Source organism: Canis lupus, chromosome 7, assembly GCF_011100685.1.
Source record: "Canis lupus familiaris isolate Mischka breed German Shepherd chromosome 7, alternate assembly UU_Cfam_GSD_1.0, whole genome shotgun sequence".
NCBI classification, from domain to species: domain Eukaryota; kingdom Metazoa; phylum Chordata; class Mammalia; order Carnivora; family Canidae; genus Canis; species Canis lupus.
Genome location: NC_049228.1, coordinates 80599763 through 80612969, shown reverse-complemented (window position 1 = coordinate 80612969; position 13207 = coordinate 80599763). Strand labels below are relative to the sequence as shown.

The following is a 13207-nucleotide window of genomic DNA, read 5'->3' as shown; positions in this document are numbered from 1 at the left end:
AAATACAGTTTTATTAGAAGACAGCCGACTCTATTTATTTACCTATCGTCTACGGCTGCTTTTACTACCAGGGCAGTTTAGCCGTAGCGGAGACTGTATGGCCTGCAAAGCCTCAACGATTTACCACCCGGCCCTTTACAGAGCAAGTGTGCTCCGTTCTAGGATATTTAAATCAAGATGAGTTTCTCTAAGAAAGCAGGTTATTAGGGAAGTTACTTCTTAAGCAAAGGCTGGATGTTTAAGAGTCTGCAGAAATGATGCAAACCACCATAAGCTCTGGTATTTAATCAAGTGCTAATGACTCCCTGCACCTTGCTGAGGTAGGTTGGTAGTGAGACAGGGTAGTAATTTTGAGGAACCAACCACCAGAGGAAGAGGGCGGTATTTGAGGCTAGAAGCTGGGGAGCAGGGGTGAGGGGCAGGTTTGAGTGCGAGCAGATTCTTACGCTCCAGCTTGGGACAGAAGCCACGTGGCTGACAGGATGGTGCAAAATGCTCACACAGGGGCTTGTACGTGGTGGGTGCTCCATCGGCATCCTCCACGGAAATGCTGGCTTCAGGGTACCTGTGAACAAGAACTCAGGCAGAGAGGGCAGGGCTGAGGAAGACGGGAGCTCTGTAGCCAAAGGCTCTGAGCAAAGGAACAAGTGCATAGCCCTCCCAACTGACTGCTGGGGCCTGGCTCAGTGCATGTGTGTGTGTGTGTGTGTGTGTGTGTGTGTGTGTGTGTCTCCTAGGCTGAAGTGATTGTCTTGCTGGGGCCTGAGGGGCCACCCCATTGGGGTATCCGTTTCTGGGGAAACTGGTGGGTATTCCTAGGAGTTTCTCTGGATCTTTCCCCTCCTTGGGACTGACCTTGGAGGTGGAAGGGGACCTGCTGTGGCTGCCCTGGGATGTGGGTCATGCAGGAAAGATGAAGGGCCATAGTGGATGTCCCAGCCCGCGCTCAGCCGAGCAGGGAGGTTACGAGAGAGGTCTTATGCCCAATTTTGGGTGGAAGCCCTGAAGCAGGAGTGGCAGCACCCGTGGCCCATCCTCACCAGAATCTTCTCCGTTTGCCAACTTTGGCAGCTCTGGGTTTTGTTTTATTGAGGGAGGTGGCCTTTCCTCCTCCCGAGACAGTGCTGGACAAGGGGTGGTCTCTGGGGGCAGGGCAGGGCAGGGCCCTTGGCCACAAAGAGCGACAGGGTAGTTTAGAGTCCTGGCCAGGAGAGGTCCCCCTTGCTCTGGAGATGGCAACGGGGCAGGGGGTCTCCAGGTTGTGTGCTAGGAACCCTGGATGTGCTCCTCTGCATTTCTGCTAACTTCAGGGCAAATCAGAGGCCTTGGGGGTGGGGGAGCCTGGGGCCACCGCTCTGTCCCTCCTCTGCTCTCGCACAGCTCTCCTGGAGCTCCCTAAGTGAGCGGACGCTTCTGTTCCACGGCGGCGCGCTCCTCGGCGTCTTGGCTTCCAGCTCTCCGCAGGCGGATCTCTCCCGGCTGCTCGGGGCGCACGCTGGGAATTCAGGGGCGCGGGGCGGCCTTGCCCGGAGGCTGGGGTGTCACAGGCCCCTCGCCCCGTGTGCCCCGCCCGAGGACTCTGCAGCAGCCGAGGCCACGAGCACAGCTCCCTTCGGGCAGGACGGGGTGCGGAGCCGGGGGCCCCCCGGAGGCCACAGCGCGGGAGCCCAGCGCTCCTGCTCTCCACGCCCGGCTCCGGGCCCCGCCCCCAGCGGCCGGGCCCCGCCCCCAGCAGCCGGGCCCCGCCCCCAGCACACAGGGCCCCGCCCCCAGCACGCAGGCCCCGCCCCCCAGCACGCAGGCCCCGCCCCCAGCAGCCGGGCCCCCGCCCCCAGCACACAGGGCCCCGCCCCCAGCAGCCGGGGCCCCGCCCCCACCACGCAGGGCCCCGCCCCCAGCAGCCGGGCCCCGCCCCCAGCACACAGGGCCCCGCCCCCAGCAGCCGGGCCCCCGCCCCCAGCACACAGGGCCCCGCCCCCAGCAGCCGGGCCCCCGCCCCCAGCACACAGGGCCCCGCCCCCAGCAGCCGGGCCCCCGCCCCCACCACGCAGGGCCCCGCCCCCAGCAGCCGGGCCCCCGCCCCCAGCACACAGGGCCCCGCCCCCAGCAGCCGGGCCCCCGCCCCCACCACGCAGGGCCCCGCCCCCAGCAGCCGGGCCCCGTCCCCGGTCGGCGCTTTGTTCCCCGCGCGGTGCAGCTGCGCGCGGCGACCACACGGGGTCGCTGCGGGCCGCCCGCGGGCCCCATCCTCTCCCTCGCCGCGCGCCCCGCCCCGCCCCGCCCCCGCCCACCTGGGCCCCGCGCGGAGCCGCCGAGGACGCGGGCGGCGGGGGCCCAGCGCGGTCGTCCCCCAATCCGAGCCTCCCGGGGCGCCCCGCCTGGGAGCCCGGCCCGCTCTGGCCTCCGCCCCTGGGCCCGGGACCGACCGGGGAGCCCCCCCCCTCCTGGGGACAAGTCCCGGGGCTCACCTGGGACACCTGCGTGGCTGAGGCCAGCCCTCCCGGTGCCGGGCCCCGAGCGCTTCCTGCCTGGAGACAGGCGCGCTCCTTGCTCTCCTAGTGTTCGGGGCGGTTCTGGGTTCACAGCAGAATCGAGCAGAAGGGCAGAGGCCGGTGCCCCCCCCCCCCCCCCCCCGCCCCCGCCCCCGGGCCGCACCTGCCCTTTCCCGTCCGCGCCCTCGGACACCCGCTGCGCCCTCCCGCGGGCCTCGCTGCCCCGGCCCGAGCCATCTGCCGCCCCAGCCCCTGGCAACCACCGATCCTTCGCTGGCTCCCCGGTTTTGCCGAATCACACGTAGTTTTCACGACCACCCAAGAGCCGGGAGCCCCCCTGGTTTCATCTCGGGAGAAACTGAAGCTCAGGGCTGTGGCCGGGGCCGCCAAGGTAAGGACCACGAGCCACCAGGTCTGGATCCGCTCTTGACCCATCAAGCCAGCAGTGTCTTTTTTTTTCTTTTTAAAGATTTTATTTATTTATTCATAGAAACACAGAGAGAGAGAGAGAGGCAGAGACACAGGAGGAGGGAGAAGCAGGCTCCATGCAGGGAGCACGACGTGGGACTCGATCCCAGGACCCAGGGTCACACCCTGGGCTGCAGGCAGGTGCTAAACCGCTGGGCCACCCGGGCTGCCCCCCAGCAGTGTCTTGATAGCAGAGCCCCAGGGAGCCCATCACCGCGGCCCTGCCTCAACCTGGCCAGCAAACAGGCTGCTTTCCAGGGGGCCCCACTCAGGGGACCCCACGGTCCCGTGTGCATGTGACTGCAGCTGGGGAGTGTAACAGGGACACACTGCACAGCTCCGCTCCCAGGAGGGGGCTGCGGTGGGGAGGAGGCCCATGGCCTGCTGCGGGTGGCCCCTGGCCTGTGGTCTGCCCCTCCTTTGCCCCACCCTGGGCTCCTGCCTCCCCACAAGGGACTGACTTCCAGATCATGTGTGGACGCCCAGCCTGTTGTCCAGGTTCCATCCCCAGCCCAGAACTGGTGCCTCCAGGCTGCTCCTGAGGCCTAGGCGTGAACACACAAAGGGGAACCAGACATACAGGAAAGGAAACTGCAGAGGCCCTAGAAGTGGGTTCAGGGCTCTTTAGGTGGGGTCCCATGTACCCAGGAGATGCTCCAAGTGAGCACATCCCCTTGACCATCTTGACGCTTACCAGATTTAGCAAGTGAAAATACAAGATACCTAGTTGAATTTGAATTTTAGATAACAAGTTTTCTGCTATCAGCATATCTCAAGTGCACACTTAAACTAAAAGATTATTGCAGTTTATCTGGAATTCAAATGTAATTGGGTATCCTTTATTTTATTCACTGACCCTACCCAGTGGACTCCTGATCTTTGGGGGAGAGATGCATCAGCAAACAGGCCCCAGTGCGGCCCTCTGAAAATGTGGCATGGGGCAGGAGACCCAGACACCAAAGCTAAGGCTAGACTGGCTATCTGGTCCTGGGGACAAGGTCCTTGCCAATGGCTAGCTCCTGGCGGAGTGGAAGGCTAGTGCGGTTTGACAATATATTTTACCATGGAAGCCTCTGGAAGGCATCTACGTCAGGGTGAGGGGGAGTAGCAGATGGTGATGGGAGTGAGGTGGGGAACAGAGGAATGCACTAGCAGCTATGACCACCATCATTATCCCTCCTAGAGGGTTGGAGAGGGTCGGGGGCACATGCCAAGGGAAGTCCAAGGAGAGCTAGGGAGGGACAGGAGGGGACAGTGATGAATCGCTGGACCTGCCTGAGTGAAATAGCACTGCAAGTGTGCGGCCCGCTTCCCTGGCTACACCTCCCTTCCACCCTCATTAGCATCCTGGGCTAGGTGGTGAGGGGGATAAGACAGGACTTAAGGGAAGCAGGGTGGACCGCCTGCTGACCAGGGCAGAGAGGGATCTCCCCGCTGGCTTGGTGTTGGCATTTGATGATCTGGGTCTGGGTCTGCCAGCAGCATGGTCTCCTGGGGCAGCAAGAAGAGCTGTCATCAGGAGAAAAATTGGCATAGAAAGGAGATACTGATATGGTGGAGAGACCAAGGCGAAGGTTCTAGAATGATTTCTGAAAATTTTTCGGGACCAACTAACCAGGCTGTTTGAGAAGCTGAGCTCCGGTCTACCGAAGGCAGAGAGGAGCCCCCGTCCTCCAGGCAGTTTCCGGACAAGCTCGAGCCGGCGGGGAATACTCCTCACCTGCTCCCCCACCTCTGGCCAGGACTACATCTTCAATTTGTCTGTGCCTCAGCCTCCGAGCCTGATGAGTGGAGACAACTGTGAGCTCATCAATCCAATGAATTTACACAGAACAGCAATTTGCCGATGGGAAAGTGTAAGTACAAGGCGGCATTCTTCATCAATGCTGTGTCTGTTAAGACCTTCTTGGGGGCCAGGCCCTGTGTCAGTTCGGGAAGAATTGCAAAGATTCTCAAGGAGCTCTGTTCCGGTGGGGAAACTCTGCGACTGGGTCACATGCATGTAGACAGGGTACCCCAAGCATGCAGCATGGACTGGGGTCATGGAGATTGAATTTATCTTCAGACCACACTTGAGAAGCAGATACACATACCTACTCGTGGTTGGTCCCGCAAGTGTTCACTTCATCACCTTCTACCCCCACCTCCACTCCCCCTCTTTCATGTCCCTCCACAGAGGGCAGTGGGATGGAGGGGAGAGAAGATGATCACCCCAGAGAGAACCAATGGTCTGGTGTCTCGACAGGCCTGGCCAGATCCTCTTCTGTAGGCAGATGTTCGCTGGCACGTCTGTGGGCAGGTCGCTCTACAGCATAGAGAATAAAGCGAAAGGCTGGGAACAGAAAGCAAGCCCAAGAACTCGTCCTGTGTCTGCGATGAAGGCAAAACCCGTGAAAAATAAAGCTTTTTGCAGAGATAGTTCCATATGTGACCCTAAGCACATTGATGGCAACACAGGCCAGCGGGTATGCGTGTACCGGCCTGCGTGTGGGCGTGCACATGTGTGCATGAGAACACAATGTTCAGTGAGCGCATTCGCACTGGAAAGACAAAAAGGGAAGCAATCCCAGCTGCTGCCTTGTGTGCTTCCTATAGGATGGCGTCGTGGGTGGGTTGTTCTGGATCTGGATTCGTGTCAGCCTCAACAATATTCCACCACACAGCCTTGGTTGACGCACATCCCGCGTGTTGGGCAACGTTAGTCCTGGAAAGAGACGAGGGCGGCCTTTGGTTGGGAAATGAGGCCCCTTGCAAGTGCTCTGTGCCGCGGAAGCGTGAGCTCGCGCCCTGTGACCGCACAAAGACATCCCGGGCCTCCTGTCACCCACCCCCTCGCTTCCCAGATGATCAAATAGAGATTTAGGGAGTCGAGGTAAGTTTTCTCAAGGTCGCACAGAGAACCAGTGGCCCGGAAAGGCTCGGAAAGCCGCCTCCTAAGTTCTGGTAAACCCATCGGGCCTTCCTTTGCAGCGGTAACGAGGGATTGAAAATGGGAAACTGTCCAGGAAATTCTCAAAAATCCCAAAATCATAGACAAGGGCCTTTGAAACAGAAAAATCCAAACGAGTCGTGGGACTCTGCTGTTAGCATCAGAAGCCACGAGGGCGCTGCTTTTTCATATGAACAGCTGAGAGGAATGACAAGGCGACCTTGTCCTCGGCCACGCCCACTGAATGCACCTGACCTCTGTCGCCTTGGTGCACCAGTGTCCAGGCACTCTCCGTTTGGGAGGGACACAGCTCCAATATGCGGGTGAGCAGACGAGCGGATCTCAGAGGGCCAGGACCCCCCTTCCCGTGTCTCAGCAGCTAGAGCAGGACACCGGCCCCGCGGCCTTGGCGCAGTGGATGCTCCTGCCTGGGACTTCGCACCTGGACACAGCGGTGCTCAGACGAGGTGACGTTCACGGAGTGGCAGCCTCCTGGGGGGCTGCCGGGGGCTACTGGGGGAGCCCCCGTGGGATTTTGAAACCCCACCCCCACGGGACGCCATGAGGAGGTGCAGCCTTTGGGAGGCGAGTGGGACGAGATAGGGTCATGGGGATGGGGCCCTGGGCTAGGGCTAGTGCTGTTAGCAGAGTCGCAAGGAAGCTTGCTTCCTCTGTGCTCTCTGTCCTGCAAGGCCGCGGCGCGGAGGAGGGCTTTCCACAGAACCCTACCGTGTGGGCGCCCTGACCCTCGACCTCCAAGCTCCGGGCCCGAGAGGTTGATAAGCCACCCGGTCTGTGACACTCTGGTCCCAAGAGCCGCTGTTCCCGTCCCCCTGCCGCTGGAGGAGTGGAGGGTAGTTTGCAGGGGTGTAGCCACGGGAGAGGGACGGATGGACGTGTTGCTGTTGGTTTGGGCTGGCCTGTTCACGTAGCTGAAAATGAGACTTTTCCTCTATCTGAATGTGCCCAGTCAATGCACAGGAGTCTCTTAGGTCGCGGGGTCGGGGAAGGGAGCCCCTTCTCGCTGGCCCCCTGAGAGGCAGGTGACTTCAGGGGAAGTCGCGGTGCAAGACAGCAGCCCCGCAGGGCACCACAGCCGTGCCCTTCCCTTGTAAACCTAGGGGCACCGTGGCTTTACCTGGCTCTTTCCCCTGTAGTCGCAGGGCTTGGGGAGGACATGAGTAGAGGTTCCCGTGTCACAGGTCTAAACGTAGAAATTGAGCTAACAGATTGTAACATAAACTGGGCTCTAGTCTTCTATCTGGGTGAGCATCCCTTCGGAAAGACCTAGAAAGCTGGATTCACTCGATTCTCAGGATCCCAGAGGTTCTGGTAGGGGGAGTGGGTCCACCCACCCACAGCTGCGTCCCCCCTTCCACCGCCACCGCCACTGGCTGCTCCACCCCAAAGGCTGAGAGGTCTCTTTTGTGAACGCCCCAGTCTGGAGGGGTTAATTCTGTCCATCCTCCCCAGCAAACAACCACCCCTGGAGGGACTCCGGCAGCACCCGGCCCTCACTGAGTCCTGGGGAGGGGTGCCCGGGTGGCTCAGTGGTCAGGCACCTGCCTTCGGCTCAGGTCATGATCCCAGGGTCCTGGGATCGAGTCCCTGCATGGGGCTCACTGGGAACCTGCTTGTCCCTCTCCCTACTGCTTGTGCTCTCTCCCTCATTCTCTCTCTCTCAAATAATAGAATCTTTAAAAAAAGAAAGACAGAAAGAAAGTTCTGGGGAGAGGTGCACTCGGGCCTGGAAGCAGGCTTGCGGCCATTCAGGCTGTGAGTGGAGGGTCCCAGGTGCTCTGAGCATGCTCCGCCTAGAAGGGGCGCAGGCTCCTTAGATTCTGGACCCACGGGGGCCCCTGAACACCTGCTCGCCAGGCCAAAGGACTGTCCTGACAACCCTTCTCACCTCCTCAAGCCCCATTTCTAGGCTCTGGCTCTGAAATCATGACTCTCTTCCTGGTGCGTGGGACGTGCTGGCGTCCTCTGTCGCCTCCGGCCCCAGGGTGGTCCCCGTTGTGCCCGGTGGGGGCGGGGGCCCGAGCGAGGTGGGCTGTCAGTGGGCAGCGTCTGGACAGGGGCCCAGCCACGCAGCATCAGAGTTGTGCAGCCGGATGCTCTCCTGGAATAGCTTTCCACGCCGGCAGCCCGGGAAATGGCCAGCTCCGCCTTCTGATTTAAGAGGCTGTCCTTGTCCGGTGCTTCTCCCAGCTTCCCTGTGGGAGCTGGTGACCGCTGAGCCCCTGAGCCCCGGCCTCAGATAATCACTGGGATAAGTGACGTGTGCTGACCCCTCCCTCCCTCTCCCCCTCCCTCCCCTCCCCTTCCCTCTTAACTTTCCTGTTGGAGGAAGAGAAGCAAAACAAAAGGAAAAAGGTAAATAAAGTAGATAACCATGATTATTTTAGACGTTACTGAGGGAACAGAGAGGTAAGAGGGGAGCCGATGTTGACTGAGCACCTAGTGTCCCGCCTGAGGGTGTTGTGCGAGCCCCCTCAAGCCCCAGTACAGGTCACACCTCCTCCCTGCTGCGCTGAGCCAGCCGGTGAGGAAGGCAGGAACTCGAAGGGGGGCGCCCAGCACCCCCAGGGCCCAGGCTGGGAGGCTGGGAACCCTCGCAGGTCCCTGTGGGGGAGGGAGAGAGGGGTGGAGCCCGGTGACCCTGACCCTGCACATTGTGCCCCCTTTCTTGCTGCGATGCCCCCACCCGCCCCCAGCGGCTCGCAGTCCCCACCCCTTCCTAAGGGCTGGGTCACCCGGGGTCATCATGAAAGGGAAATGCACTGTGGGCAGCACAGTGCCCTTCCTACAGGGATGACGCTGAAATGGCAAAGTAAAAAGCCATTTCCATCAAAGCGGGCGCGGGGGCGGCGCGGGGGGGCGAGGGGGTGTTGCGCTGCCCCTGCGCCGAGCAATGGGTTCTGGTGTTTGACTAAGAATCTCGGCGATACAAATAGGGACAAGATGTGCCTCGTGAGGTTCAAACCTAGCTGACCCAGGGATGCGAGAGTCCTCTGAGAAAACAAACCCTTCACAGGACTCAGAGGGTTTGTGCTGAGTGTCTTAATTTGTAGAGGAGCGTGGGATCGGGTCTGATGCGCCCTATCTTCTGTCCTCATTCCCGAAACCTCCTTGTTATGCTTTTGCATTTGTCGTCAGGTCAAGGGTCACGGTTACCTAGAGGGCTCACAGGGTAACGCTGGAGAGGACGCTATAAAGGGAGGCTTTGGGGACAGCGGCTTGGCTGGGTCTCGTCCATGCGCTGCCCGGTCTCCCATCGTTACGGGAGGGATGACGTCAGCCTGTGTAGTGTCTGATGACTCCGTGCAAGCATGCGAGTGTGTGTGTGAGTGCACGTGTCTGGCTGCGGATCAAGGTCTGTGTCCAGGCTTTCCAGGATGGTCCAGCTCTGAGATGTTTTGTCCTTATTTGTCATTTCTGGGTCCATAGTGTCTGGGTTAGGCCACTTGGGCTCCGCTCCTCGGGGTCACCACAGCCCCTGCCCGGGGTGGTAAGGGGGGCGAGCAATGAGCTAAGGCTCCGGGAGGCCGACCCCCACCAATTGCTGGAAATGCAGGTTTGACTCAGTTCTCAGCAGCGCTTCCCAGCAGAAAGGAGTGAAAGAGGCTATTGGCTTGCTGCCTGCCCCCCCCCCATGCTGGCACCCTCACGCCCGCATCCCCCACACCCAAGCACCCCCCACTCCTGCCCTACACTCCTGCACCCCCCACGCCCACCCCACCCCGTGCCCAAGCACCCGTTCACACCCCCACACCCCCGCCTCCACGCACCCCCACACCTGCGCCCCCCCACACCCGCACTGCCATGCTTGCGCCCACGCCCGCACCCCCAATCCTGCACCCCCCACACTCACAGCCCCCCAGATGCCCGTTTACACACACACACCTGCGCCCCCACCCACCCCCCGACACCCGTGCACACCCCCACACCCGCACCCCACCACCTCGCCACCCAACGACCATGCCCCCCCACGCCCATGCACCCCCCCCACTCCTGCACGCCCACGCCCGCACCCCTCCACGCCTATGCACACCCCCATGCCCGGGCCCCCCCGTGGAGGAGGAGAGAGGGGAGTCCAGACAGACAGGCAGGTGCCCACTGGCATGATTTCCAGGCTGTCCGCCTGGGTGGAGGCCCTGTGGAGCTTTGTTCAGGGCCTTTCTTTCCACAGGGATCGGAACGAGGTGCAGGGGCTGCAGGAGGCCGGGAGAGGGAGCCAGTGAGTCACGTTCGCCTTGGTGGCTCCCCTCTGTGTGAAGAGGGGACAGAACACGGGACAGGGGCCGCATCCTGCAGGGCAGCTGGGGCAGGAGGGGCACCAGGAGACGGGGAGAGGGTGACACTGCGCCAGGCGGTGGGTGCGGGTGTTGGCAAGTAGGCCACTGGATGTGAACATCTTTGGTTCCAGAATTTGTCCCAGGTCCCCAGAGGGGCCTCCGACCCTATGTGTGCAGGTGGCGTTTCCCCTCCTGTTGGCTGATCCCCCCCAAACCCCCCTCCACGTGGCCTCGGGGTCTGGTCTTCTGCTTTCCCTCATGAGGTGCTCACTGGCTTTCGGAAGGTCAGGTGCCCATGAGGGGAGCACAGGGCTGTGCCCGCTTCTGGAAGCTCCTGCGTGTCCACTGGCAGCAGGCTCAGAAGACCCACGGGGTGAGGAGCTGCCGAGGTCCAGGACGGGAGGACTGGGGTCTGGGGAGAGGCTGCCAGCTGTGGCCGGGTGCTGGGGCCCTGTGAGCAGAGCCCCTGGTTCTGTGGACGAGCGGGCCCTGGGGCACATGAAGGCCTGGGGGCGGGGGGAGTCTAAACTCCCGTGGGGTCCCTTCTGTTCTGTCACAGGATCAGGGTCTCAGAATCAGGGCCTTTACCATGCAGAGTCCTGGCTTATCTGGCCCATGTCACTGTCAGTCACCGGAAGTGGGGGTCGTGAGGGCAGGGCACGCAGCCCTGGGCTACCAAGCCAGGTTTTGTGAACTTGCGCCAGCTCATCTCCCTTGTCACCCCCTTCCCCAGCACAGTCCTTCTTCCACAGCCACAAGAGGATATATATTCGCCCTTTTAATCAGGTGGAAAGGACCCACAGGACAGACCTCCTCCTATACGGGACTCTCCTCTCGGCATTCTAGAAAGGCCGCGTTGAACCCCTCCAGTGACTGGGAGCTCATGGCCTCCCAAGGGGCCTCGTTCCTCTTGCAGACGATGGTAGATGCTAGAAGTTACTTACTTTCCTGGGCTCAGACACCTGGCTATTCCTAGAGTCTCTCTCCTACTGCTCGGAATTGGCCAGACTTCTGGTAAAATCCTCCCTCTCCCTGGGGGATCCCTGGGTGGCTCAGCGGTTTAGCGCCTGCCTTTGGCCCAGGGCGTGATCCTGGAGACCCGGGATCGAGTCCCATGTCAGGCTTCCTGCATGGAGCCTGCTTCTGCCTCTGCCTGTGTCTCTGCTTCTCTCTCTCTCTGTGTCTCTCATGAATAAATAAATAAAATCTTCAAAAAAAATAAAATAAAATAAAAAATATTAAAAAAAAGTCCCAAGCGGGGGAGGGGGGGGCAGCCTGGGTGGCTCAGCGGTTTAGCGCCACCATCGGCCCAGGGCGTGATCCTGGAGTCCCGGGATCGAGTCCCACATCGGGCTCCCTGCATGGAGCCTGCTTCTCCCTCTGCCTGTGTCTCTGCCTCTCTCTCTGTGTCTCTCATGAATAAATAAATAAAATCTTAAAAAAAAAAAAAGTTCCAAGGATCTAACGTTTCTCTCAGGCCTTCCTCCCCAGGTTAGGATGCACATGGTTCTCGGTCCTCAGTGGCCTCGTTCTCCAACCTTGGGTCTGAGGGAGCGGGCCCTGAGCCCCTGCAGGACTCCACGGAGCATACCTACCCAGCCGGGACTAGCAGACTTTATTTCACTCACCTGAGTTTAGGAGCCCCCCGGGCTCAGGGCCATATTGGACCTACCCTCTCCCTATGTTTGCCTCCAGCCTTTAGTGGACACCGACCCCCAGATGAGGACCCAGGGAGCCGAGGACTCGGAGCTGAGTGACATCATGACCTGGCCTTGTATTTCCTGCTCTGGGCCATGTGAACCCCTAAGCCCTCAGCTGTGAGCTTGGGCCTCTCAAAGCTACAGGGTAGCCAGGGAACATTCTGCCTTTACTAGAAGATTCTGGGGATAAGACAAGTTATGGAACTGGCAAGTAGATCAGATGATTATTTTTATATTAAGACAGAGGCATATGTATTATGTGATAGAACATAGATGCATGAATCTCAAAGCAAAAACCTGCAACTGCGGAATTTTACACTATGCGAAGGTTGCTTCAGGCAATTCTTTTTAGAGTTCAGTTCCCATTCCCCAATTGACTGACTCCCCCCCAACTCCCCCCCCCCCAACTGCTGAAGGGCGTTTGGGTAGGAAACTTGGAGCTGCTCTGGTGTACATACTCCCTGTAGTTATTAGAGGTAAGGAAAGTGGGGACCAGAGTAGGCGAGTGATGAGCCCGAGGACGCACAGCACGGAGGAGTCTGGAGACCTCCCCATTGGTTTGTTCCTCTGTACGAAGAAATGCTGCATGTGGCTTATCAGAAATATTGCCATGGCAAGAAAGGGGATTGCACACAGAAAAGGGGCTCTGGGGTACCCTGGGTAATCCAGAAAACACAGCACAAAGAACGATTTTACTCCAAGAGTCTGCGCTCTGGCTTCTGAGTTGAGTGCACTCATTCGTGGCAAGCCTTACGTCTTTCAGGATCTAGAGTTCTCTGGCTGGGGAAGTGGCTCGGGTGAAAAGGCAGGAGAGGTCCAGCTCCCCTGCCAGGAAACCAGAGGAAGGTGCCAAGGAAGGCAGGTGCAACAGGACAAGCGGGAGGCCGCTGTGGATGCCACGGTGGGGAACTCGTAGGCCCGGCAGTGTTGCAACGGTCACCCACCCCGTGACCTCTCCCTGTTCACACACCACAGACCTGCATGCACACACATACACTTTGCACTCGGGCTCACAGATGCCCCGAAACTTCTGATCAAACAGTGCCTCTTGCATGTCTGGAAGGTGGGAAACAGGAATTAAGTTTGGGCCTCCCCACCACAGAACCACCACTGACACCTGACGTGAGCTTTAGGACGAGGACGTCACCCTGAACCAGGAAACGCAATAAGCAAAGCTTTCTCTTCCTCACATCACTGCCCTACTGGTGACTAAATAAAGGGTCAAAGGTTTGTGGTCTTTTTTTGTTTTTTGTTTTGCAGGGAACACGTAGCCACTGACTTGTTGCTGGTCACCTCTCACAGAAGTGCAACTCTCAATAA

At 59.7% G+C, this 13207-nt stretch overlaps 1 long non-coding RNA gene across 1 annotated transcript; it reads left to right on the top strand.

Moving 5' to 3' along the window:
• Nucleotides 1–3046: 3046 nt before the first annotated feature.
• On the top strand, nucleotides 3047–8202 carry LOC119872629. The gene is made up of 3 exons (XR_005362740.1): nucleotides 3047–3101; nucleotides 4579–4816; nucleotides 5206–8202. It is a non-coding gene; the product is annotated as an uncharacterized LOC119872629 (long non-coding RNA).
• The last annotated feature ends 5005 nt before the right edge of the window (nucleotides 8203–13207 follow it).